This window comes from Cervus canadensis, chromosome 1 (assembly GCF_019320065.1).
Source record: "Cervus canadensis isolate Bull #8, Minnesota chromosome 1, ASM1932006v1, whole genome shotgun sequence".
NCBI classification, from domain to species: Eukaryota; Metazoa; Chordata; class Mammalia; order Artiodactyla; family Cervidae; genus Cervus; species Cervus canadensis.
The window spans coordinates 121,953,653-121,980,765 of NC_057386.1; positions in this window are offsets into that span (position 1 = coordinate 121,953,653).

Genomic DNA, 27,113 nt, shown 5'->3' on the forward strand with positions numbered 1-27,113 from the left:
GGAGGTGATCATGGAAAATCACACAAATGTGGGCTTTATATCAATTAATTTCACTGCATAACAAACCACCTCAAAGATCTGTGCTTCAAACAATAAACATTTATTATTGTTTACTTGTCTGTAGGTCAGCTGGGCAGCTGTACTGATTTAGAATGAGATGGGCTGATCTCAGCTGGGTTTACTCATGAACCTGGGATCAGATTGTGGTTGGTTGTAGGCTTGCTAGTCTAGGATGACCTCATTCATGTATCTAGAAGTTGGCTGGTGGCTAGGTGGGGTGATAGGTAGTGAATGAGCCTGGTGTCTTTCATAATCCTGTAGAGTAACCTGAACTTGTTACAATAGAGAGAGTGAAAGTGTTTAATATCTCTTGAGCCCTAACCTTGGAACCAGACATACTCACTTCTGTTGCAATCAGTCAAACAAAGCAACTCACAAGACCAGCCCACATCAAGGATAGGGGAGACTCTGCCTCTTGATAAGCTGCAGAGTCATGTTGCACAAAGCATGGATACAGGAAAGGGTGAAGAATTTAGATGATTTTGCAATTTATCTACCACTGAACAAAAGGTTTTGAATGATGTAAAAGCTGTGAAGTGCCTTTAATAAACTATGTAGCTAACCTCATGGTCAGCTGACCTCAGATCTATCACATTTCCAAAGGTTACAAGAGATTTTTTTTTCACCTCTGGGAATGCAGACTACAAGAGATGGGCACCTTCTCCCTCCCCATCCTCTCCTATCTCCCCAGCACTATGATGATGCCCATGTCCTGCACCAGGCACCTTTAATCCTTGTATAGCCATGTTTGATGGAGTCAATGTGATGAAGTCAACCAGATGGAAGGAGGATGCTGGGATGTGCATGAGGCAGCAGAGGAACAAACCCAGACTCTCACTCCACTCCCTGACTCTGCCAGCTGCTCAACCCGCTTCCAGATGGATGAATCAGAGCCTTTCCAGAGAGTTCAGCTCAGGCCTGCCATTGCTACGCAGGCATTTAATATGGGAAATTTTTAATCACGTTTGTTTTCCCATGTTTCGTCCTAACGACAAATCATTTTTAATGGGAGGCAAGGGGGTGGGAAAAAAAAGATGTAGCAAATCTTGGCTGACAGTTTTATCACCAGTCTCAGATCTCTGGTCCCAGGGCTGAATTTGCCACCAACTGCAAATCTTCCTGAGTGAGTGAGACATACAGGAAATGGGAAGAGGGACCAATGTAAGGTTCTCCAGGGGGGCCCTGTGTTGCTCCCTGCCTCCCAGTTGTCCACCAGCCCCCAATAAGAATTTGCAGACATCTGCTGTATTCCAGATGTTTTCATGTTTGCTCTCCCCTTTCGGCACATATGGAAACTGACACTTGAGGCCCCTGGTGACTTGTCAAGATGACATGACTAGCTCCATGACTAGCTACTGAGTCATGGAGCAAGGGCTTAAATGTCTTACTCAAGAGACTGTGTTCTTCACTGTGGCACCATGCTGCCTCTTTTTATCAATTACAAAACATTTAACATTTCTTGATATAATTTCTAAGATTTGAGAGATCCAAATTGATTTCTCTTTCAGATGTCTCTTTTCCTAAAGTATGCTTGCATACATAGACTAATCGCAACATGGATAAATATGCAATGCAGTGTTTCATGTGTCATCCTGGAAGAGCCAAGGCTGACAACATGTCCAAATTCCCTCTATGGTAACATGGTCCCTGATCTTCCATGTATCAGGCAGAGCACTATGAACCCTTGCTCTGACTGAGACCTCTCTTGGATCACCTGAAGTGTGTTCGTCTTTGTGGTAGAAACACCATTGGTTTTAGAACTTCAGAGGAGACCTGATTTTACAAGATGGAATCTTGCTGGTGGATCATGTAACCTTTTATTTTATTTTAAAAAATTAAGCTTACCTTTTTAATTACATGAGTAATACATGACCACATCTGGAGTATTTCAAGAAGTTCTGAGATATGATATTTCATGCAAAAGTACTTTGGTATATTTCCATCAGATGAGGACTCTTGAAGAAACATATTCACCATCATATGGCTTATTGCATCTTTAGTTTATTCATCTGTGAAATGGAATGAAAAAAAAAAAAACCCAGAAAGTTCATCAGAGGGTAATAAATGAGGAATTTCAAAGATTTAAGTGAAGAGCCAGGAAATATGACTGTGAAAATCAAACTGTAGGAGAGTTTCAAGCAGAAGGCAGGTGGTCAACAGCAGCGAATGTTACTGAAAGGTCAAGTAGAATGAAGGCTGAAAAGTGACCATTGAATCTAGCATTGAGAGGTCCTCGGGGCTCTCCAGAGTATTTCAGTGGAACTGTGTGAATGGGAAACTAAACGGTGAAGGACGCAAGGTGAGAGGAAGTAGAGTGTATGGGTTGTGTTTTCTAGAAGTTTGAACAGAAGCTTAGGGGAAGCTTCTACTCTTGGGGGTAAGCCAGGATTGAATGAAAGTGCCCTTAGAAGAAGCATACCTTTCTTCTTGTGAGGGAGGATCTAGTTAAGAAGTGAATTAGAACATATAAGACAGAAGGGAAAATTGTTGCAACAAGGTCTCAATGAAGTGGGAAGAGTTGGTGTCAATAGCATAAGGGAAGGAGTTGACTTTAGAGAGAAGGAACAGTTCAGTCTTCATAAACAGGTATTTATTGAGCCTGATCCATGTGCCACTATCCAAGGTCCTGGAGGATATAATGAGAAACAAGGCCTGGCCATCCTGTCAATGTTTTCACAGTCTACCTGTTGCTTCAAGCCAACTAAGCAGGCTGTTATTGTATGCTGATACGTAGTCTCTAACTCAGGTCTTTAGAGAGAGTCAGAGAAGACTTCTGAAAGAAAGGCTCTGAGCTGAGACTTGAGGGGCCTATGGAAAGAGTGTTCTTGCAGAAGGAACAATGTGTGTGAAGACCTGGAGGTCAAAGCTAAGGTGGTCTACCTTTTGCCCTCAGGAGGAACAGATATAAGTAAGGATGGGTAAGGCATAAGTAAGTTTGAAGCAGAAGCCAAAGTTGCTAAAGTGCAGGTTGAGTGGCCTGTTTTCTTGGAGAACAGGAGGCTGGGGGAATTAATGGAGGCAATAGAGATATTTTGAGTAAGGACTGTAAGACTGGAGATAAGATGAGTCCATTTATTGTGTATTTGAAGGGAAGGCATTGACTTCCACCCTGTAGAAAATGTGTCTACTTCTCACTTCTACTGCCATCAGTGAGTCCAAATTATCCTCACCTTTCCCCTGGACCACAGAAATAGCCTGCACATCAGTCCCTGTCCATCCATTCCTTCTTCCTCCATTACTTTCTTTATGTAGCATCCTCTTAAGTAGACCACATAGCGGCCCTGCTTAAAACCCTCTGATAGCTTCCCCTTGCACTTAGGGGGAAAAAAGATCTAGACCCTTTGACACATCCTACAAACTCCTGTGTGGTTTCTCTCTACAATCTCCAGACTCATCTTGAGCCTCTTCCTCTCTAGTCCAGCCACTCTGCCTTCTTTCAACCCTTGCTCAGATTTGCTAGGCTTCCTCTTGCCCCCAGCCTTTGCATATAAAGTGTCCTGTGGCTGGGTCTCTCTTGTGTCTGTACCATCTCCCAAACTCTGTCCCTACCCCCACCGCCAGTTAACTTCACACAACTTACTCTTTGAACTTTAGCTCAATCTTTACCATCTCCAGGAAGCTCTCCCTGATCTTACAGGATAGGTCACATCTTCTTAATTTTTTTTCACATCTCCTTCTTCACAGCACTCAGAGCATTATAAATCTCTTTATTGTGGGCACTTCATACAGGAACAGTTTTACATTTAATTGCCTAATTATTTGACTGACATCCCTTTCAACCATTACTATAAGCTCCCTGAGAGCAGAAATGGTATCTGTTTTTCCCCTTCACAGTTACAACCCCAGGACCCAGCATACGGTCAGACACACAGTAGGCACTCAATGAATACTTTACAAATGAAGACATGAATACATGAATATTAATTAGCAATCCTTGAAAAACCATTGCACCCTTAGTGAATCCTCATTGAGCTGTTGATTGAATCCAGTTTCATCTGAGCATGAGCAACCTTTTCCTCCCAAACATGTCCATATGATGATTTTCATCTCTTTGTACAAATATATCAACTCCCTGCAGCCCATGCACATATGTTGTGTGTGCAACCCCCACCCTCGTAAACACATCGTTTAGACAAGAGACGGCAGACACGCTCTCATCAAATCCATGCCTGCGACCAGGAGGTGAAGCAGCCCTCATTGCTTTAGCACACATGTTTATTGATGATGCAGATTAAACTTTAATCATATTGCACCGTTTCAATTTCCAATTGAAATTGAAAGTCTGAGCCACGTATGGGTTTTTATTACCTTCCACTTACACTGCTGATGGAAGCGATCGGAGGGGAGCCATCTTCTTGGGCCTCAGGTGGGGCGGCTGGGCCATAAATCAAATTAATACTGCAATGTAGTGGAGGTGGTAATGCACAATATGAGATGAGAAGGGTTAGGAGCAATTTAGTGAGTGTGGTTTCATCATCAGGGTGGGATGGTGTGTGAGGTATAGGAGCCCCAAGGTGGAGAGACGGGCTTCTGCCTCCAGTTTTCTGCCTGGCATATGCCAATGGCTGGCATCTTTATAAACAAAGCAAAATGCTATTCGATCATGCTTTCAAAAACAACTATGACAGCAAGTTCCTCCTGAAGAAGAGTATGTCTTTTCCACGTGAGTGTTTTAACTTGTGAATCCCTAAAGACAGTAGACACTGCTAAAAGGGATGACAATTGGTGTTTATCTCACATTAGACCGAAAGACATTTTTGCAAATGTATTTAGTATTATTGAAATAACACCTGTTGCTAAAAATGTGGATATCAGTATTCACACAAAGGCAAAACATCAATATCTGTGATTTTTGGCTAAGCTTTTATTCTCTGTTAAAAATAACCATCTATTTGGGTAGAGGGAAGTTGTCTTAGGTATCATGCTATTACTTGACCATAAAATAGAAGCCAATCAAGCCTTCATGCCCCAGTGGGAGAGTAATAATAGCAACAAGTCGCATTTATTGAGTGCTTACTGTATGCAAGTCTCTGTGCTGAGCATTTACCCGGTTTGCATAGCAACCATATGAAGTGTGCCATTAATACTGAATAGGTATGAAGCACTCATTCAGTGCATGGCACAGAAGCACCCAATTATATTAGCACTTTGTTTTTGTTGTTCCATTGTACACTTGAAGAAATGAAGATCTGGAGAGCTGGAATGACTTGGCCAAGGTCACAGAGCTAGGAAGTGGCCCAACTGTGATTTCACATCTAGATGTCTGACTTAAGTGCCTGGACCTTTAACCACTAGTCACTGCTGCCTCCTCATCCAGAAGCCTCCCTAAGAAGAATAGATCTGTAAATAAACCCACCTGTGTTTTGGGGTGGGGTGGGGTGGGGTGGGGTGCAAGGTTGAGTCTATAACTGGGAAATTCAATGTGGATGAATCAGTTGAAGAATTCCAAGGTTCATGAGAAATTGGAGAGTTGGATGGATCAGTGACCTAATTATTCTTTCCAAGGTGTCTGCTTCATGGTAGCTTTTGGGATGCAAGAATGAAAAAACAAGGCCATATCCTCAGATACCTTAATCTATAGGGCAATCCACTGTTTCATGTGGGTTTTGCCCAGTGTCTCAGCCACTCCACTAGTTTGCTCAAATCCCTTTCCCAATATGAGAACTTACACGAGGATGAGGATGGAGCCTGGCTAAATGGCCATAAGCACTTTCCTTATATGGCTTCATTTTTGCTCAGCTCCATCAAAGTCACAGTTGGAAAGGCTGCCTGAGTTCCATCTTGCACACTTTTCAAGACCCTGGCTGTTTTCCTTCACCTAAGACAAATGCTCAGCATCTCAGCACTGGAAAATCTCCATGCCACTGGCAGGTGGAAGGAGGAAAGGAAGAGGGAAAATCTACGCTAAACCATCTAAAACTTCAGCAGGATAGCTGAAGATAATAGCACCATTGGCCTTGTGTTATAAGATCACGGTTCTCACTCTGTGCTGGGTACTTTACTGGTTGCACCAGGTGTAACATCACAGCTCTTCCAGGGAGGTGGGACAATCTCCATTTTATGGAAGAGGAAACAGACTTGGAGAGATTAAGACACTTGCCCAGAATCACTGAGCACCTATACACATGTCCCATCCCAAAGTGCATACTCTTTCAATTAATGCAACATTGCCTCCCATTTTTATTATTAATTTTAATCTCTTACCTTTTGGAATAAGTTATATCTGCAAATGTTACAAAATCCAAAGTTGCATCAGTGTATATATAGTGGAAAATTTCCTTCCCTACCTCTATCTCCTGGTCCCAGTCTGATGGGACCCAGTCTGGTCCCAGTCCATCCATCAGAGAGGAAGAGGTGAGAGGTCTGAGGAGTGTCCTCCGGGAGTTTCCAGGTCAACCATGAAGCCAGAAAAAGCACCACAGAGGCAAATTTACTGGACAAGGCAGATCAGTGTGACAAGGGTCTTCCAAGCTGGATACAAATGCTTTGGGAGAACAGCCAGTATATTTCCAGATATTGGGGAGAGACCATCATGGGTGCCTGCATGGATGAGGTAGTGTTTGACCTGTCACTGAGGTATGAGGAGTGTATACAAGACTAGAGAGGAATATCTGAAAGGAAAATGTCATTGGTCATGCATTTGTTGCCCCAGGGTCTTCCCAGAAGTTGGTCCCCAGTTCCTGGAGCACATTTCCTTCCCCTTCAACCTGACCAATTTCTATTTACTTTCTTCTAGTCCCAGTTGGAATGTCCTACCCTTAAGGAAACATACTTAGACAACCCTCTTATCTGGATTTTATGGGCTTTCTTGGCACCTGGTACATCTTTATTTATAGCACTTTCAATTATTTGAGTAATTCCCTGACTGATGTCTGTTCTTCTCTAGACTATAAGACCCATATTATCAGGGACTGTGTCTGCCTTTAGATACTGCTGTCCCTCTAAGCACCACAGTTGAGACTCAGTTAATAAAACCTGAGTTGGAGTCTCACTCTGGTGCTCACTAGCTGAATGACACTGGGCAGTTGACTTGAATTTTCATTGTTGCATTTTATGGAAATAATAATAGCAAACACTTTTATAACACTTTCTATATATGCCAGGCCTCAATCTAAATGCTTATGCATGTAGTAACTCCCCTAATATACATAACAACCTTATGAGATAGGCACTACTATCTCCATTTTACTCACGAGGATACTGAGACCCCGATAAGGAAGGCAGCCTTCTAAGATAGTCTCCAATGATCCCCTACTCCTAGAATCCATGCCTTTTTGTTATCTCCTTCTCTTGAGAGTACACTGGACCAGTAACTTGCTTTTAATCAGTGGGATATGGCAAAGATGATAGGATCACTTCCATGATTAGGTTACAGAAGTTGGTGACTTACATTTGCTAGAAGACCATTTTATTTGCCTTCTCAACTTGCAGGCTTTGATGAAACAAGCTTCCATGTAGGAACTGAGGCCAACAGTCCAACAACACTCAAGGAATTGAATCCTGATAGGTTTGAATGAATGTGGTAGCAGCTACTCCCCTTGACTAAAGCCCTGGCTGACACCTTGACTATCCTCTTGTGAGAGACCCTGAATAAGAGGACCCAGCTAGGCCATGCCCCAAACTGTGAGATCATAAATGAGGGGTGTTTTAAGCTACTAGATTGTGGGGTTGTTACACAGCAATCAACGACTAATACATCCAGGAAGCTTAAGTCATTTGCCCAAGTTTACACACCTAGTGCAGAGAGAACTTGGATTTAAACTCAAGGAGTCAGATTGTGGAGTTCATGCTCTGAGCACCATGCTCTACTGCCTTATTGGAATGCAGAGACACTTCTTATACCTACTTGAAAAGTTTTCATACAAATTAAAGGATACCATGAATGGAAAATGCTTAGTAGAGCACATGACACCTAGTAACGGATTAATAAATGTCAGTTCTAGTGATTATTACCTTTCTTGTTATTTGACACCTTCAAGACATGAGCAAGGAAAAGAATCAGTCCCATAAACATGAAGGCTGAAAAGATGCTCACAGTTGTCTTCAAGAGAGTAGCTTTTTGCCTTCATTAAGAACTACCCCAAGGAAAGTCTTTAATAAAACATTCACGAGCCGCCACTGCTGGGGAGGCTGAAATGGCAGCCCCCAGGTGGCCTCCAACCACAGGCAGATGCACTCGTCTAGTTTTCCCTCTTCCTCTGCAGTGTCTCTACTGAAACCCTAGAGAGCAAGGGGGAAAGATTTGTCTGAAACTAAGCAGACATTGTAGTTGGGCAGGAATGGATTTGAGAATTCTAAACAACACTCCCAGGATATTGTTTTCCTCAAGTCAGGGTATCATGAACAGAACAGATCTGGGCTTTTTAAAGCTCCCATTTTTTTAGGGAGTCACAGGAAAGAGGATATTTCTGAAGCCTGTATCCTGGCAAACAGCCACCATCATTCGTTCTGTGCCCCTCAACCCTTCCCAGCGGACAGGATGAGGAATTTCATGGGTTTGCGTAGAGGATGAAGATACCTTGTATTGATACCCATGACTTGGGCGTGCGTGCATGTTCAGCCGCTCAGTCATGTCCAACTCTTTGCGACCCTATGGACTATAGTCTGTCAGGCACCTCTGCCCATGGGATTCTCCAGGCAAGAATACTGAAGTGCCATTTCCTCCTCCAGGGGATCTTCCTGACCCAGGGATCAAACCCGTGTCTCCTGCATCTCCTGCAGTGGCAGGTGGGTTCTTTACTACTGAGCTACCTGGGAAGCAATATGAGTTGGGCACCATGTTGGAAAAGCTTTGTCTTTTCCACCTATGTGTCTCATTACTCCTCATCTAGAACACTTCATTTATGACACTTCTGGTCAGCAAATATGTGGAAGTTTTTCCCCATTAGCAAAAAGTTATCCTCCATGACTGAGAATTTTATGTAAAACATTCAGCTAAGTGCTTTACAGTTTAACTCAATTTTGACACTGTCAGCCCAGAGATAGTGTCAGATCCAACAGGGTAAGGGCTCAGTCCCACAAGGTTTTCCCACCCCCCTTTAGGTGTCAATCAAAAGTAGCAATTCCACAGGTTACCCACAAATTCTAACTTGGCTGTAAATCAGAAGTTCAGTTTATTTGCTAGAGCATCTCACAGAACTCAGGGAAACACTTATATTTACCAGCTTATTAAAGGATAAAGGATATAAATGAACAGACAGATGGAGAGATTCATAGGGTGAGTCTGGGAGCATCCCAAGCACAGGAAATCCTGTCACTGTGAAGTTGGGGTGCATCACCCTCCTAGCATGTGAATGTGTTCACCAACCTGGAAGCTCCCTGAACCCCATCATTTTGAGATTTTTATGGAGGCTTTATCAGGTAGACACGACCTGTCATTGACCTCATTTTCAACCCTTCTCCCTTCTCAAGAGAATGGAGTTCTGGGTGCCAAAAATTCCAGACTCCTAATCACAGCTTGGTCTTTCCAGTGACAAGCCCTCATCCAGAAACCAGCCAGAGTCACCTCATTAGATGAAAAGACACTCATACCATCCAAGAAATTACAGGCATTTCAGGAACCCTGTGTCAAAAACTGGAGTCAGAGACCAAATATTAGAACGAGAGATGTTCCTAGTGCTCTTATAACTTAGGAAATTCCAAGAGTTTCAGGAGCTTTGTGCCAGGAATCCGGGGGCAGAGACCAATACATATACTTCTGTTACCTCACAGGGACCCAGAAGAATGGGGGAGGACATGGGTCTGACTCCAGAGGTCTGCCTTTCATCCCTCTAATCATGGTGGACTCTAATGATAGAAAAGTTATAACACTATTCAAAACAAAGCCTAATTTTCAGACAGAATCAGGATGCATCCTTCTCAAGGGCAGAAAAATATGGAATATATTCTGACTCCCTCTCTGTCTGCCCCACCAAGAATAGGCATAAGGCAGACTTGTCTGTGTTTACACAGTGGTCTTTATTAGCATTTCTCAGTTAATTTTTTAGTGTATCTATCATCTCTGAATCTTACATTTTTGCCTTGCCTGATAGAGGCTGAGTTTTCTTCTTGGTCTGTATATATTCCCTAAATAATTTATGATTCCTGATATACAACTACTGGCCTTTAGGAAAACACAAACACATTTGCTCTCTTATGAAGATCCAAGAAATTCAGAATGTTTGAAGATACCAATGACTGGTCTGTTAGTAGAGTACCTTGAAATGTCAAAACTTATATCCAAAGAAGTCAATGCCTGAATTCTTCCTTTATTTGTTATTGCTTCTACTCTTTCAGTATAGAGTGTGGGTTATTATGGTGATGGGCAGCTGGGATATTGAGAGACTCTTGGAGAAAATATATTATCTATGTGAAATGATCCATTTCTAAGTCAGGATGCAGATGGTGTATAATCTCCTCTTATGGCCCAATCAGTTGGCCACCATAAGGCTCGGAAAGTGCCTAAACGTTACTTAACTCCCATAGATTTGCCATCTTTAAAGGTCTTGGGACTCTTGTGGGTAACAGCCATGAGAGGGGAACGCTCCTTCAAGCACACAGGCATTTAGTAGGGGTTGGTAAACTATGGTCCACAGGCCAAACCCAGCCTCCTGCTTTGTTGTAAATAAAGCTTTATTGGCACACAACTATGCCCCTTTATTTACATAGTATCTAAAGTTGCTTTTGTGCTATAACAGCAGAATTACGTAGTCATGACAGATACTAAAAATGGTCTGCATAACCTAAAATATTGACTGTCTGGCTCCTTAAGTAAAAGTTTGCCAACCCCTGACGTAGTTGTAGCTACGTCCCTGGGAGAAGCAGGGCCCTTTTGTAATAGAAGTCTAGAAAGATGATGAATTCAGGAGACCTGAGCTAAATCTCATCTCCTTGACTGACTAGCTGGATGAACTTGACTGTACCCATGCCGCTATCCTGGTCTATCTCCTCATTTGTAAAATGCAGACACCTCTGTACAAGCTGGCATCCTCCTCCAGGGCAAGAGCCATGATAATCTGGCCTTTCTTCTTTCCTGTATTTACTCCTGGAAGAATGCTGGTGATATGTGTTAGAGGAGTTGAACAAATGTTTGCTGAATGAATGTGTCAGACATTATTATCTCGCAGAGTTGTCATAAGGCTCAAATGGGATAATAGTGCACACAGTGAGAAATAGAATATGCTCCAGGCACCAGAGGCTATTTTAGACAGATTCATCTCTGGTTTGGAAGCTTAGGCCAGAGAAAATTGGCATTGGTTCATGTAGTCTTCTCCTCGGACTTTGTATCCTGGCTTTCGTTTGTTTCATTTGGGTTCTTTTGGTTGCGAAAAACAAGACTCCTTCCTGTTGCCTCCAAAACAGCAGTGTATTATTAAGGCAACTGTGAACTGTAATTCAATCTGGAAAGCTGTCAGGACCTGCGACTGCTTTAGGAACTAGTGCCTCTTGTTCTCTCTCTCTCTCTCTCTCTCTCTCTCATCCTCTCTCTTGTTCTCTCCAGTTATTTGTTCAGTTCTCCTTCCTCTCTGTTGGCCAATTTCCTCTCACTCTTCATCTTTTCTGCTCAGGTATAATTTTGGTTTATTAGTGGCTTGTCTTTCACATCTCAAGGTGCCTTTTCATCCTCAGCCCCTATGACATCTCGGTTCCCAGCTTTACAATTTTCAATACCTCAGAGCCATCTGATTGGTCAAATGCATCTTTTCATCCTAGGTCACACAGGTCATAAGTCATTGGCCATGTTTTGGACCCATCATTCCTACGTCGCATAGCCCACATGTGGCCCAGTTAACTGACAGGAGGAGGAGGCTGTTTCCTGCGGAAACAATGAGGCCCATGGGGTAGATGATTTTCCTTGAATGAGTTTCTGGGGGCAAGCATTGAATGGCATCCCTAATGTGACTCTCTCTTTGCTCCTCTTCTTTTCTTTTTACTTAAGATTTTATATTATTATTTATTTTTTTAGCCATGCCATGGGGCATGGAGTATCTTAGTTCTCTGACCAGGGATTGAACTCGTACCCCCTGTAGTTGAAACATGGTGTCCTAACCACTGGACTACAAGGGAATTCCCACTCCTCTCTTCTTTTATAGTCTCTGTCTAATATTGGGTGAAGTCAAATTATTTAATATTACCTTTGTGGCATGTGACTGGTGGCAATCGAAGGTGGATGACCAACTTCACAAACCTCCAGTTTGTTTACAAACATAGGGACCATTGGAAAGACATGATATTTTCAGAGGTACTGTCCCCACAATGTCCTTGAGGTTTTCCCTCCAGCAGCCTGTGAGGTTGGACCATTACATAGAGATAAGGTGGGGACCTCATTGCTGGGCACTCAAATCCTCTGGGAAATGAGACAGAGAAGCTAGGTTAAAGGTGGACTTATATCAAGAAGACCTTTTGAGTTCTGCTAATCAGGCAGACTGAAGTAGGAAATGGCAACCCACTCCAGTATTCTTGCCTGGGTAATTCCATGGACAGAGGAGCCTGGCAGGCTACAGTCCATACAGTTGAAAAGAGTCAGACACAGCTGAGCAACTGAGCACACACTCAAACAGTCATGAAGAATACCCACCTCCCTACCTGAAGCTAGATGGATGAGGACCTTTAAATTTACTTGAGGTCAAAGTCAAGCAAAATAGGCAAAAATTGGTTTCATTTGGCAGACCTCTCCTGTTGGCGTCTTACCACCCCTAGAACTTGTCCTTTTCATGATGATGGCTTCCTCTTGCCTCACCTCTTGCTTTCCAGTCCCAAAGTATCAGATAGAGATCTCAGGTAATAAGATGTTAAAACAGACACAGGCTAATTTTAGCAGAAAATGAATTTATTAGAAGGATATTGGATCATAGAATCAATGAGAAGGCTGGATAACCCAGCTCAGAAAAGGAAAGGGATACTCTGACTTCAGAGTGGTGTGAAGTGGACAGCATTCTTGAAAAGATGTCCCTCTGGAAGAGATGATGGCAAACACTTTTACTCTTTAAGGTCCTGTACTCAAGATTCAAAGTCACAACAGGAAAGGGCTGATCTGCCACACTTGAATCATACATCCTTGGGTGGGAAATAAAGTGCCTTAACTGTTGCCATCATTAAGACTGTACACATTGAGTGAGAGGAAATCTCCCCCAGGAAATTAAGGAGCTATTACTTAAGCTGGAGGGAATGGATCCTGGGCTCCCAAAAGCTGACAAATGTTCTTTGCTACAAGGCAGAAACTATAACAGTAAGGATCTCAAAAAAAAAAAAAAAAAAACAGAGGCAAGGAGGACTCTGTGGGCAGAAGGCTGCCCCATTCAGATCACTTCTTATCAGAATCAGATCGTATTTTGTCATCAAGAGAATTGAGTAGTGTTCTTTGCTCCGAAGACAGTTTCTGTTCACTGAAGCCAGACCAGCATGTAATTGGAGCAGATAGGCATCTACAAGCTGTGATTTGATGAGTTCTTGGAAGCCTCCTCTCCCAACACTATCCCCCTAGCCTCTGGCCACTTCTTAATGCCGGGAAACACCCCATGCATAAGCCATCTCTTTGGATTCAGCATCACTCCTCCAATCTCCCTACTGAAATGGCAAATGTCCCTTGAAAGGGCAGCATCTTGGGTCTTAACATCTGAAATTGAACAGATTTTTCACTCATTTACATTAAATCAATTCAAGACCACAAACACTGAGCACCTATGTGTTGCATGCCAGATGCCGTGCTTGCCGTATGCCAGGGTGTAAAAGTAAACAGGATAGAAGCAGTGCTTAACGTGGACAGAACGGATCAGTAGGAAGGGCAGATACATTAACATGCAATGATTTCTTTAGAGGGTGGAGTGCATTCTTCCATGCTCCATCTTCTGCTGAGCCCTCTCCAAGTCACCTGGGCTGTCTTTCACCTTCCCCTCCTATCAGAGCTGAGCATAAGGATCCCCAACTGAAAGCCTCATACCTGAGACTTGCAGTTAGCACATCTGGCAGATCCATGTATTTGAAGACAAGCAAGAAAACCCTTGGTCTTTCCAGAGACTGCCAATGAGCATGGGGTGAGATGACCAGCTGCTTTACCAAGCTGTTTGCTCTACATCTTGCAATAGGATACTCGTTTAGTCTTTTTTCCTCCCAGATCATTATTTCTCATTACTTTGGCATCTAAATATTTTTGCATGAATATCAGACAACTGAGTTTTTGGGGGGAATAGCTTCAAAGGGTGACTCTGTCGAGGTTATGATATATGAATTTAGATATTTTCTTGCCTGGGTGGATAGGTATAGATGTGTATGTTTTAAGGGCTCTCTTTTCCCCTTTTTGTATTCCTCCAAGGATGAGGCTAATATGGTTATAATAACGAAATTAGTTCACCACTTACTAACTGTTAATTTAATTTTTAATTGTCCATTAAATCAGGTGCTGGGCTGTTTATATTTTAATCTTAATGTCAGAGAGTTAAATTGGTTTCCAAATGAAGGTTAACAAGGGAAGGCTATTCCTGACTCTGGAAATGAGTGAAATCATGTGGAATCACAAACATGCGGCTGTTGTTTGGAGTGTGGACAAAGCATGAAGAATGAGGATAATCATAAGTAGTTATTGAGTCTTGCTGTGTGCTGGTCTCTGCACTACGTGTTTTAGATGCATTGTCTCATCGATTCCTTACAGAAATGCTATGATGTAGCATCTGTTCTTATCACCATTTTACCTACAGGAGAACTGAGGCTCAGAGAGGGAAGGATGTGAGCCCACGGCTCACAGCTTGACTGAGCCGGGAATCAGACTGATGTCTCTCTATCTCCAATTCGAGTGCTCTGAATTAAACGGCTACCCCACCTTGTTTGAAGATGTTGCTCTGAGGAAATAATGGGAATAGGCATGAGAGTGGGAAGACAGAGTAGTATAATGAGAAGAGTCAGGCCTTAGAGGGACAGTAATGGATTCCTCCAAAATTAAGATGAAGAATTCCTAGGCAAGGTGATCTAACAGGTCCCCTTGGGCTGCTGCACCTTCAGATTCCATGACATTCCACCTGCAGCTGAGTGCTGTTAGTAGCTGAGGTTCTCGTGGGCAGAGAAGAGGCTGGGGCTGTGGGCATCCCTGATGCCCAAAATAGAGAGAAGTCAGAGTGATGCCTGCATTTGAGTCCTTTCTCTGGTTCTGTGCAGGGAAAAAAAAAAAAAAAAAAACACCAGCAGAATAGGAGTTCTCGTGGCTTAACTGTTGGGCAAACAGTGTTCTGTAGGGGTGTGGGAGGGGTGGGGGGTGTGGGGGGGTGTGCGGGTGTGGGTGTTGATATTCAGCAGTAAATCTGGAAAACCCAGGGACAAATATTGCATAAGGGCAAGTGAGAAGAGACAAAGTCACAGCAATTTCTGAAGTTTTCTTTTGAGAGAATCTCTAATATCCTTAGAAGGAGCAACAGATTAAGCTCTCATCGGCTCACCCCTAACTGGGGATGAAATGATAGACAACTGACAACTAGATAGCTCCTCCCTTCTTCCTCTCTTCCTTGCTCACTCTCTCCCTCCCTCCCTTACTACCTCCTTCAACCCTCCTTACTTTTCCCCTAGCTCTCTTCATCCCTCTCTCCCTCTCATCCTCCCTTCCCTCTAATAAATACTTAATAGGAATTCTCTGATTCTGGCACTGCATTAGGTGCTATGGAAACAGTGGTACAGAGTGGCTCTGTCCCTACCAGTTGCCTAGTTCACAGTTCACAGCCTACCAGTTCACAGCCTAGAAGTTTCCAGGGACATGAGCTATGAGAAATGTGTCTTGTATTCAACCTCCACCTTGGGAGGTTGAGTCCTCTCATTCTAAGTGGAGTCAAACTGAAAGAGAAACCATGCCATTGCTGGAGACATTCAGTCAGTTTCAGTTTTTGCCAAGGTCTGATTCTCCTGTGACACCTTAGAAGCATCACTGCATAGAGGTAAAGAGTTTGGACTCCAGAGATGACTTCTAGGGTCCAAATCCTGCCTTCTCCATTTCTAGCTTTTAGACCTTGGAAGATACTTATTCTCTCTATGCCTCAGTTTCTTCATCTGGAAAATAGATTTAATATGAGTTCATATCTCAGAGAATTACTGCCAGCATTAAATCAGAATATTGACATAGTGCTTAGGAAAATGTCTCACACTTACATAGTAGATGCTGAATAATGTTTGCTAAATAGATGAGGCTTCTTTTGCATTTCCCTGCATAGCTTATGGACTAGAATCCTTGCCCAGACTTCACTAATTTCCTCTTATGCTTTCTTGTACGTGACCCTGGGTCTCTGATAGAAACGTAGTGGGACATCCAAACTGACTTCAGCTGTTCTCTCCTGCATCCTCATGAGCAGCTTCCAGGCACAGCTGGCTTTTACTCTGTATCAGGAGTAACTAAGGACATTTGTTTTGTAGAATTCTTGGAAATATTGCTGGACAGTCAGGTTGCCTGGGTGACATGCACCATTTCTTTGTACGCTTGATACCCATGGCCCAGATTTTAGTTCTTGGGAATTCAGTGTTTATGCTCTAAACCATTCCCCTAGGGAATAGATCTTACATGTGTAGGATGTACATGTTCAGGAAAATTAACCTTGTAGCAAGACTGCCTGGGTTCCCAGATGTCCCTTTAAGAACATCAGGGAAGGTCCCAAAGCATGATCAAATTAAATAAAGCTAATGTTCTGATCTTGTCTCCCCAGAGCTCTTCCATACCCATCCGAGGGCTTCTGAAAAACAATTGAGTTCTAAAAGGAAACAAGAGGAACAGTCAATGGGGCTTGGTGTGGTCTGGCTAAATTCCCACTGTGATTAAATTTCATATTTTATACTGGGCTGGGATGATTTCCAGAGACCAGTCTATGAAAACAACTAGACTGAGCCAACTCTGTTTTCCTAAATAACTGTGAAATTCAGAGCCCTTTTCTGACTTGGCAGGGGCTCAGAGAGGAAAGGGCTCTTGTTGGTGAAAAAAAATATCAGTTTGGAGTCCAATACCACTCAGTTTCCCAGATTACTGCAGGAGATGTGCAGAAGGAGATATTGTCCTTAATCAGAATGACATGGTAGAATGAACATGGTTTGGGGGTGGTGAGACACCCTGGAGTTTGAGTCCTGGATCTGTTGCTTATTTGATGAGTGCCTTTGGGAAAGTCACTAATCTGTTTAATCCTTAGGTTCTTCATCTGTAAAATGGGTGTGCTAGTCAGCATAGCTGACTAGTTAGTTATGCTGTAGTAACAAATAGCCACCCAAATCTTGGTTACTTACAGCAACAGAGGTTAATTCATCACTCATATTATACTTTTGCTGTGGTCATCCCTCAGCTATAGTTTTGTGGCTTTTCTCCATATATATTCTTCATTCTGAGGTCCAAGATGAAGAACCATCCACTGACTTGGTTTGGTGCCCAGGGATAAGGAATGAGGTAGAGCTGTGCAGTGGCTCTAAAGCTTTCGGCTGGATGTCCCTGCTATTTACTTCTGCTCACATTCCATTTACCATGGGGGCAGGGCTGTTATACCCTCTCACAGAGAGGCAGTGGAAATCATATGACAGTAAGCAGGAACATTTGACCCTTTCACAGGCAGAGCTGCAAATAATTTGGAGCGCACCACAAAGAAATCATAATATTCCCTTCTTAGGAGAGGCATGGAGCCCAAATAGAATCATACACATGAAAGTTTATAACAGACTATTAAATTCTGTGTACGTGCTAATTATTACTGTTTAATGCCAAGTTCTCTATGGGTCTCATAGAGGTTGAATGGAGACATATTTTATACATATCTCTGTTTGGAAATCTGCTGCTGTTGCTGTTTAGTCGTTTCAGTCGTTTCCAACACTGTGCAACCCTATGGACTGCAACTTGCCAGGCTCCTCTGTCTATGGGATTCTCTAGGCAAGAATACTAGAGTGGGTTGTCATGCCCTCCTCCAGGGGATCTTCCCAACCCAGGGATCAAACCCAGGTCTCCTGCACTGCAGGCAGATTCTTTACTGCTGAGCCACCAGGGAAGCCCATTTGGAAATCTATTTGTCTTCAAATATATTCCCCATGTGCTTTGAGGGCTAGGTTGCTGATTTCAATATCAGTTTATCAAGCCTCTTTTATGGAATTCTAGAATCCAAAGAGGTTAGTTTTGCTTGCAGATGAATGCCCAGCCCAATATTTTAGAAACTCCTGATAAAGAATCGTGACATTGCCTGGCTTTGTGTCACTAAGAATGACAGATTTTCCTGAATGGAACTGGGCTCTGTCAGTTGGGATATGACCCCTCATTGTCAGCTACTCATTGATTGACTCTGTTCTTGCTCCTGAAGAAGACGTTTACAGAATCACATCAGAGAAGGGCAAAAAAAAAAAAAAGAAAGAAAGAAAGAAAGAAAAGAAAACTCCAGGGACAATTGATTTAGGATGCTGGAGACCCAGAAACTTGAGAAGGGGGTTGAGAAAGAACCCTGAAAACACCAGAAAAAAAACTCATTTAGATTTATAGAAGGTTTCATTAGTTAATTAATTTATTCAATCAGTTATTTTAAGTACCTTTTATATGCTAGGTAGTTTGTATTCAAATAATTTGTTCATTAGTTTTTTTATTCACTATTTGACAAATATTTACTGGGCATTTACTATTCACCACACTCTGTCTTAGGCATTGGAACTTTATCAATGAGCAGAATTGTTTGTCATGAAGGAGTTTATCTTTTGGGGGTGGGGGACAACTTGGGAGACACACAGTAAATAAATAAGCGTAAAATATATGGTATAATGGTACAAAATTAAGAAAATAAGAAAGAAGGGTGGGGAGTGTTGAAAAAGGAACTGTCATTTTAAAAATAGGATATCAGGAAAGTTCTGATTGAGAGTGTGGCATTTGAGAGAAGTCCTGAATGAGGTGAGGGAACGAGACTCAAGGGAAAACAGTCATGCAGAGGGAATAACACTTGTCTTTTGTGGGGCAGGAGCACACTTGGTGGACAGGAGGGACTGGGGAGGCCATGGGGGCTGGAGTGCAGGACATGGGAGGAGAATGGGGGAAGATGACATTAGAAAGGAACAGGGGCAAAATCACGGAGGGCTCATAGGCCATTGTAGGAACTGCAGTCTTCTAAGTGGATGAGAAGTCCAGTTTAAGGTTTTGAGCAGAGGAACGACCAAATCTGAATGACAGTTTTTAAAGGTACATTTTGGCTGCTGTCCTGATGATGACTGCTTTTCCCCCCACTGCTTCCTGACCAGAAGGTGGCTAGGATGGAATCAAGGGATACCTGGGAGGAGGTGAATGCAACAATGTAGAGGGGCTTCCCTGGTGGCTCAGTGGTAAAGAATCTGCCTGCTAGTGTGGGGGACATGGGTTCAATCCCTGATCCATGAAGATCCCACGTGCTGTGGAGCAGCTAAGCCCATGAGCCTCAACTACTGAGTCTGCACTCTAAAGCCCAGGAGCCGCAACTACTGAGTCTTGTGCTGCAACTACTGAAGCCGGTGCTCTTAGAGCCCATGCTCCACAACAAGAGAAGCCTACACACCACAACTCGAGAGTATCCCCCGCTCACCACAACTAGAGAAAAACCCATGCAGCAACAAAGACCAAGCACAGCCAAAAATAAAATAAAATAAATATACATGAGTGAGAAATGGTGGGGTTCAGACCAGGGTAATATGTGGTGGTGACAAGAAGTGGTTGGATTTGGAATACATACATGTATTTTAAAGGTAGACCTAACAAGATTTGCACATGAATTGGATATGAGGTGGGAGAGAAAGACGACTAAGAAAGGGCCCTAGCTCTCATGGGGTAACAGACACCTGAGCATACAATCATAAAGCAGAATAAGTGTGATGATAGGGGTACATATGAGTCCTCTTGGGGTACCTACTGTAGAAGTAATGAGGATACCTTAGCTGAGTTTTAAAGGGTGAGTGGGATTTTCCCAAGAGAAGGGGTTCTAAAAATGGTATATGCAGAGAAATGGGAAAATTCAGTGTTGGGTGGGTAAATTATGAGATGTGTTGAGAGATGAGACTGGAACATGGTCAAAGCCAAACTTTGAAAGGTCTTGTGGGCTAACTTGAGGAATGGGACCGTTTTTTTTTCCAGGTGGTACACCCTGGTTTTAGCAACAAGTGACATGGTCACGTTTGGGCTCCCAAAGGGTCCTCCCTTTGCAGAGAAGGGTCTTCACTGTGCAGTGTGAAGAGTAAATTGGAAGTAGAGGCACAATTGGAGGCAGGTGTATAATTTAGGTGGATCTCATAAGGAGAGGGGGATGAGGCTTGACTCAAAGAGGTGGAATTGGGTTGATAAGTTTTGACATCCAATCCTCTAAGGCAGGGAAGCATGCATGCTCAGTCGCTTTAGCTGTGTCTGACTCTTTGTGATCCCATGGACTGACTATAGCCCGCTGGGCTCCTCTGTCCGGGGAATTCTCTAGGCAAGAGCACTGGAGTGCACTGACATTTTTTACTCCAGAGAATCTTCCCAACCAAGGGATTAAACCCTTGTCTCCAGTGTCTCCTGCACTGTAGGCAGATTCTTTACCACTGAGCCATCAAACTTTTGACACCAAGAACCAGTTTCATGGAAGACAATTTTTTTCACAGATTGGTGGGGGATATTTTGGGGATAATTCAAGCATATTACATTTATTGTACATTTTATGCACATCAGCTCCATCTCAGATCATCAGGTATTAGATCCCAGAGGTTGGGGACCCCTGCTCTATGGGCAGCAGGACGTCATGAAGCAATGCCCTAAAGACTACATACTGTCTGTACCACTTCCATATAATATTGTTGTTGTTGTTCAGTCTCTGAGTTGTGTCCAACTTCTTTGTACTGTAGTCTTCCAGGCTTCTCTATCCATGGGATTTACCAGGCAAGAAAACCAGAGTGGGTTGCTATTCCCTTCTCCAGGGTATCTTCCCAAGCTAGGGATTGAACCTACATCTCCTGCATCGGCAGGCAGTTTTTTTTTTTTTTAACCACTGAGCCATCAGAGAAGCCCTCCATATAATATAGACTTCCCTTTTTCAGAACCTGCAGGGAGGTTTTGCAGTGTTCAGGTGAAATGTTGGAGAAAGTGACCATTTTGAAGGACAAAGGCCAATTTAAGCTACAAAACATGTAGCATGGAAGGAGACTGGGGAGTCACAGATTCATATTTTCAGCTACTTAACCACAATAGGAGTAAAGAACAACTTTATTCAAATATATCTCTTTAAAGAGCAAGGCAAGATGCTGATAGGCTGCCTGGATCACATGACTACCCGAGGCCAATCACAGTGATCAAGAAAATATAAAAGATGATTGGCTCAGGCTGGTTCAGATGATATAACCTCTGTGGACCTAAAGAAAGTAGAGAAATGGGAGTGAGGAAGCTTTCTAGGTAGACACAAAACAGTGTTCATAGTCCATTATTTTATGAAGAAAGCTTTCTGGAGGGATATTGGGGAGGGAGGGGTGACTTGGGAGTCAGGAACTCACTCTGGCTCCAGTGTTCTCAATTCTCTTACTTAACCACATAGTCTGCATTAGAATCACACAGTTATCATCACTTCCAAATTAAGCTGTGATCTCTCAAAGAGCAGAAGCTTTCTCAAGTAGTTCTCTATGCCAAGATAACTGACCCTTCTCAAACTTGACCTCTTCCCAAACCTAACACAGTGTCTCCTCTGTGAAGTGCTTCTGTCATCACTAAGGCTGATTAACCCTGTCTCTTCTCTGTGTTCCAATGGCAATTGATTTATATCACAGTTATCATACCTAGAATGTTGCCTTGTACTTAGCTGCCTATGGTCTGCCTCAGATCTTTACTTCTCAGACTGTGAACTTCTGGAAGATATTGAGGTATCTCATTTATCTTTGTACCCCAGTTCCATAGCCACATAATAGATAGATACTCAAAAAGTCGTAGCTCAAATGGTGATATCTTTTCCTCTTTAAAACCAAGTTTGTACAAAATCAGCATTTCTTAAAGAACACTCGCCCAGTAAGATGAAGTGCTAAAGGTTCAGAGTTCAGAGGGGATACATGGTTTTTTGGTCACCATTAGAACTCTTCTTTTAGGTTAACACCTTTCTCCCTCTTCCATGCTTAGTTTATGTTCACTTACCCAATCAGACTACTTCATACTCCTGGCCACAGAGACTGAATCAGACATGGGTCCATGATGCAAGATAGATAAATTGGGGGGGAATATATTCTTTGTCTTGTCTCATAGATTGTAAGCTTGAGACTTCCATGGAACAATATTGCTATCAAACACAAAAACCTGATAATGAAGCCAAACAGGGAAGAGATGTTCAAATAGATGAGGAGAGAATAAAGGAGGAAGAAGAAGGGAGAGAAGAGAAGAGGGAGGAAGTGGGGAGAGAGAGATTAGATGGTATGATTTGAACCCCTGGTTCCTTTTAACCTAAGGTATATACAATCCTAGGAGCTGGAATTATATGAATCAATAAATTCTCTTTTTGCGTAACCTAAATTCAGCTGGGCTTCTGCCATTTGCAACTGAAAATGTCAAGATTAATACAATATTATATCTGCTTCTGAGAGAGGCACAAATTCTTTTGGGATGTAAAAGTTTCTGACAAGTCCTGCAGGAAAAAAATCTATTTCACTTCATTTAACTGAGTGTCTCTAACCAACTGTTTCACTTCATTTAACCAAGTATATCCCAAACTAGTTTGGTCACCAGTTCCTTTTTTTTCCAGTAACTAATATTGTTAGGTCTACTCTTTCTACACTTTGTGGAATATGTGGCTGAAATATATGCTATCTTAGGCTAAGAGAACATATTTTTGATAGTGCAAAGTGAGGTTAACTGATGTGTATAGAAATTGGGTCCATGGCTTAGGTCAGCTTAGTGGGTAGAGAGCTAATAAACTGAGTTAGGGGGAGCCTCTAGCCCCAGAAGCCTTTACCACACTTGAGTTTATAATACTAACAGTGGGGTAAAATAACTTATTACTTCTAACACATAATATTTGTCAAGTGCTTACTATGTGCCAGGCACAGTGAAGAAGCTCAGAGAAGTTGAGTGACTTGTCCAAGGTCATAAAGCCAGGAGGTGGAGGAAACAATATTTGAACCCAGGTCTGGCTGACATTGAAACTCATGCTCTTTGCTATTAAATGTTCATCCTTAAAAACTTGAAAATAAATCACCTAACTAGATGCATTTGATATCTTTCATAATGATTACTTACCTGGCACATCTATGTTTCCAGTAAGGAATCCAGTCAAATTACCTCCTCACATTTAAATTTTTTTTAAATATTTATTTATTTGACTACATTAGGTCTTAGTTGCATCATGTGTGCTCTCTGGCAGTGGCACATGGGCTCCAGGGTATGAGGGCTCAGTAATTGTGGTGCGACATGTAGGATCTTAGTTCCCTGACCAGGGTCTAACCAGCGTCCCCTGAATTGCAAGGTGTATTCTTAACCAATGGACCACCAGGGAAGTTCCACCTTCCTCACATTTTAATCAAGTACACTTTACACCATGCCCTGGCTGAAGCAGCTCATGTGGATTATAAATATGGGTTATTATTATTATATTGTCATTTGTCTCAGTGCTCTTTTAATGGGCCAGCGTTTGCAGTTCTATAGAGGTGCAGAGCTAAATAGAAATTTTGAAAAAACAAACAAACAAACAAACAAACAAAAAAACCGCAAATCCAGCTGAAAAAAAAATCAGAACTATCTGAACACTGCTCGTTGGAGGGCGAGATGGTGGTGTGTGAACACAGGAACTGCCAGAGTTGATTTCTGGTCTATTGATAGATGCTGACTCAGTAACAACACTCCACTTCCTTCCAGCGCCCTGAAGCAGGATGTTCTTGCAGTGTAAGAATCTCCCTGAGACTCTGACGAGTGGCCATCAGAACCTAGCTTGGTTATTTCCTGGGATGGGAAGTTCAATCCCCGATACCTTACCGGTCACAGAGAGGAGTCAGTCAGGTGCATGTGGTCAATCAGAAGGAAGACCTGGTCAGGACTGGGGAAGGACATTTACAGGGAAGGACTGGATGGGGAGTCCAGGACTTTGAGCCTTGGCCCTGTCATCTACAAGTTCAGTGACTTTCTTAGATATCACCCAGTCTTTCTAGGCTTTAGTTTTCTTCTCTGCAAATGGGGAAGCAGAACTTACATGTGCCCACTGATGATGTTATTTGTGAAAGTATAAAAATACTATTATGTATAAATACTTTTTAAGTTCTTATGTGCCCATAAAACATAAGATGGTCATACTAGATTGTTGTTACTGTTTATTTTGGGAAGGGCAGGGAGAAGTGGAAAGGGTTAAGAATAATATATGTATTTTTTAAGTCAATGATAAAATCTTATTGTATTATATGATGCAAATTTACATATAACATGCATGTATATACATAAAATATACAAGAGAATGTTTTCAATGTATTGGCAGTTTTAGGTGACTTTTACATTTTGCCATTTACTTTTTCTGTGTAGTTCAAATTTTTATGATGCACATGGATTATTTATGTAGTCAAGAAAAAAAGATAGAAGAATAGTTCTTTCTATTGGGAATTGTAGCAGACACAGAAATACATAGCTCAGGCACCCCTTCAAGAAAGGGCTCACTGCCCAGCTATAGGGAGTGTGGTCAGTGGACAGCCTGCCAAGGTCACATCCTTTGAGGCTGGCCCCATCAATGGCTAAACATGAGAGGGAAAAGAGGGCCTAGCCATTTCCACCCAGAATAGGTGCTTTAGAAAAAAGAAAGAAAGCAACACTGAAATATATACATTACCATGTGTAAAATAGATAGTGGGAAATTGCTGTATAACATGGGAGCTCAGCCTGGTGCTCTGTGATGACCTAGAAGAGTAGGATGGGATGAGGGGTGAAAGGGAGGCTAAAGAAAGAGGGGACATAGGTATACTTATGGCTGATTCACATTGTTGTATGACAGAAACCAACACAACATTGTAAAGCAATTGTCTTCCAATTAAAATTTTTAAATGTCTTATTGAGGTACAATTGATATACAAAAAATTGCATTTATTTGATGTATACAATTTGATGAGTTTAGACAGATGCATACACCCTTGAAACCGTCACCACAGCCAAGGTGACAGACATATCCATCACCTCCAAAAGCTTCCTTTTTCTTAAATTGAAGTGTATTTGACATATAACATTAGTTTCAAGTGTACACATAATGATTCTATATATGCATATGTTGTGAAATGATCACCACAATAAGTCTATTAACAAATTTTTAAGTGCACAATATTTAAAAATTGTTGACTCTGGGTATATCTACAACATATCTCTAGAACATATTAATTTAGCATAACAAACTTCATACCAGTGAAACAGCAACATTCCATTCCCCCCACTCCCTGCTTCACTAACCCCTGGTCCATTACACTAAGTGAAATTAAGCCAGACACAGAAAGCCTAATTCCACTTATGTGAGAAACCTAAAAGAGTCAAACTCATAGAAGCAGAGACTAGAGCAGGGTAGATGCTTCTAACGGGCGCTCTTGCTCCATGGCCTATACTGGATGAGTAGGGACTGCCCTGGGGTGGACTGCAGTCTGACTGCTCCCTCTGTTCAATCCTGCTCCTTTCCCTTTTTATTCAAGGGTATTACTCTCCAGTAAACCTTTTGCCTTTGTTTTATCTTAGCATCTGCTCCTTAGAGAACTTAACCAACACGGGGATGAAAAACGGAGGGATGTTAATAAACAGTCCCAACTATCATGCAGAGACCCATGTTCTCACTTATTCTTTACTTCTTTCTCTACAATCTTTGTCAAGTCATAGACAGGCCATATCGAGGTCTCCATCACCCTCACTAAAATTTGAGAAGGTTGGATTGAATGATCTTCAAGAACATTTTTAATTTTAGAGATTTTGTGGGATATAATCCCAAGAGAGGGCTGCCTTTGGCTAACTTGTGAAATTTGCCCTTGACTCATTTTCCTAAATACCTGCATAGTTCATATTCTGACTTCTCAGAATCTGGACACCCTGTGGGGTCTCCCCAAGCTCCTTGTCTTGAATTCCCTCCCTAGCACTTCAACACTGTCCTATGGGCAGGCATTTTTTCTTTATCTGTCTTCTCCTAGTCAAAGCCTACAGCTCCCTTATCCCATGTACGCAAGTACTATGAAGTACAAAAAACAGAAGACATTGGCAAACTAAATAGTGCTGAATTGCTTGTGTCTCTTAGTAGAGAACTGAAGGAATCTCTCAGAGGTTGTCAGGCATGTTCCTCTGTCTCTAGACTCCCCCAGATGCAGTTGTCTCATCTGTGCTAATTCCTGGCAACCTCCTTCCCCCACTTTACCTGAATAACTCCTGCAGCAGTTTTGTTATAGTGGTTTTACTATACTGCTTTTACATCAGACAGAATTGGGTTTGAGTCTTTATGAGTTATTTAACCTTACTGAAACCCTCTGAGCCTCATCTTCTTCATCTGTTCAAGAGGGATAATGATACCCGCCTCATAGGGTTGTTGTAACCATTAAATATAGTAACAGGGCAATGTGTTCAGCTAAGAGTCTAATACATGTTGAGCATTTTTGGAAAAGTGGGTTCTTATCATTATGTATAAGAATACATAGGAAAATATATTTATAATAAATGGATTATAAATGTTACTTACAATGAATTATAAACATTTATATGTGGTAGACATGTTAATGCACTCCCCAAATCTTTCTTCAAGGAAGGACCTGTTATCCAGCTGCTGAGGGTGTTGTTGGTAGTTGGTTTTCACCTGCCAGCCCTTCAGCCCTGCAGCCTCAGCTGCAGAGAATTACCTTGTCCAAAGACATACTTCCCAAGGCAACCCACAGCAAGTTAGTAATCCATGTGGAAGTACAACAGTCTGACCATTTTGACCCAACTTGAGACACCTCTGAAGGACTATTCTTACTTAACAGAGTAAGGGACTGGCTATGGGATTAGCCATAGCTGGGGGATGTCCCACCCAATCCTTCCGTGGTTCCCTCCCTTCCTCAGTTTCCCCTGTTTGAACTGCCTATCCCTGAAGCCTATTATGTCACATCAAATTGTCTCCAGTGCACTAGTTTTTCCTTCCCAACCCTTGGTCCTATCT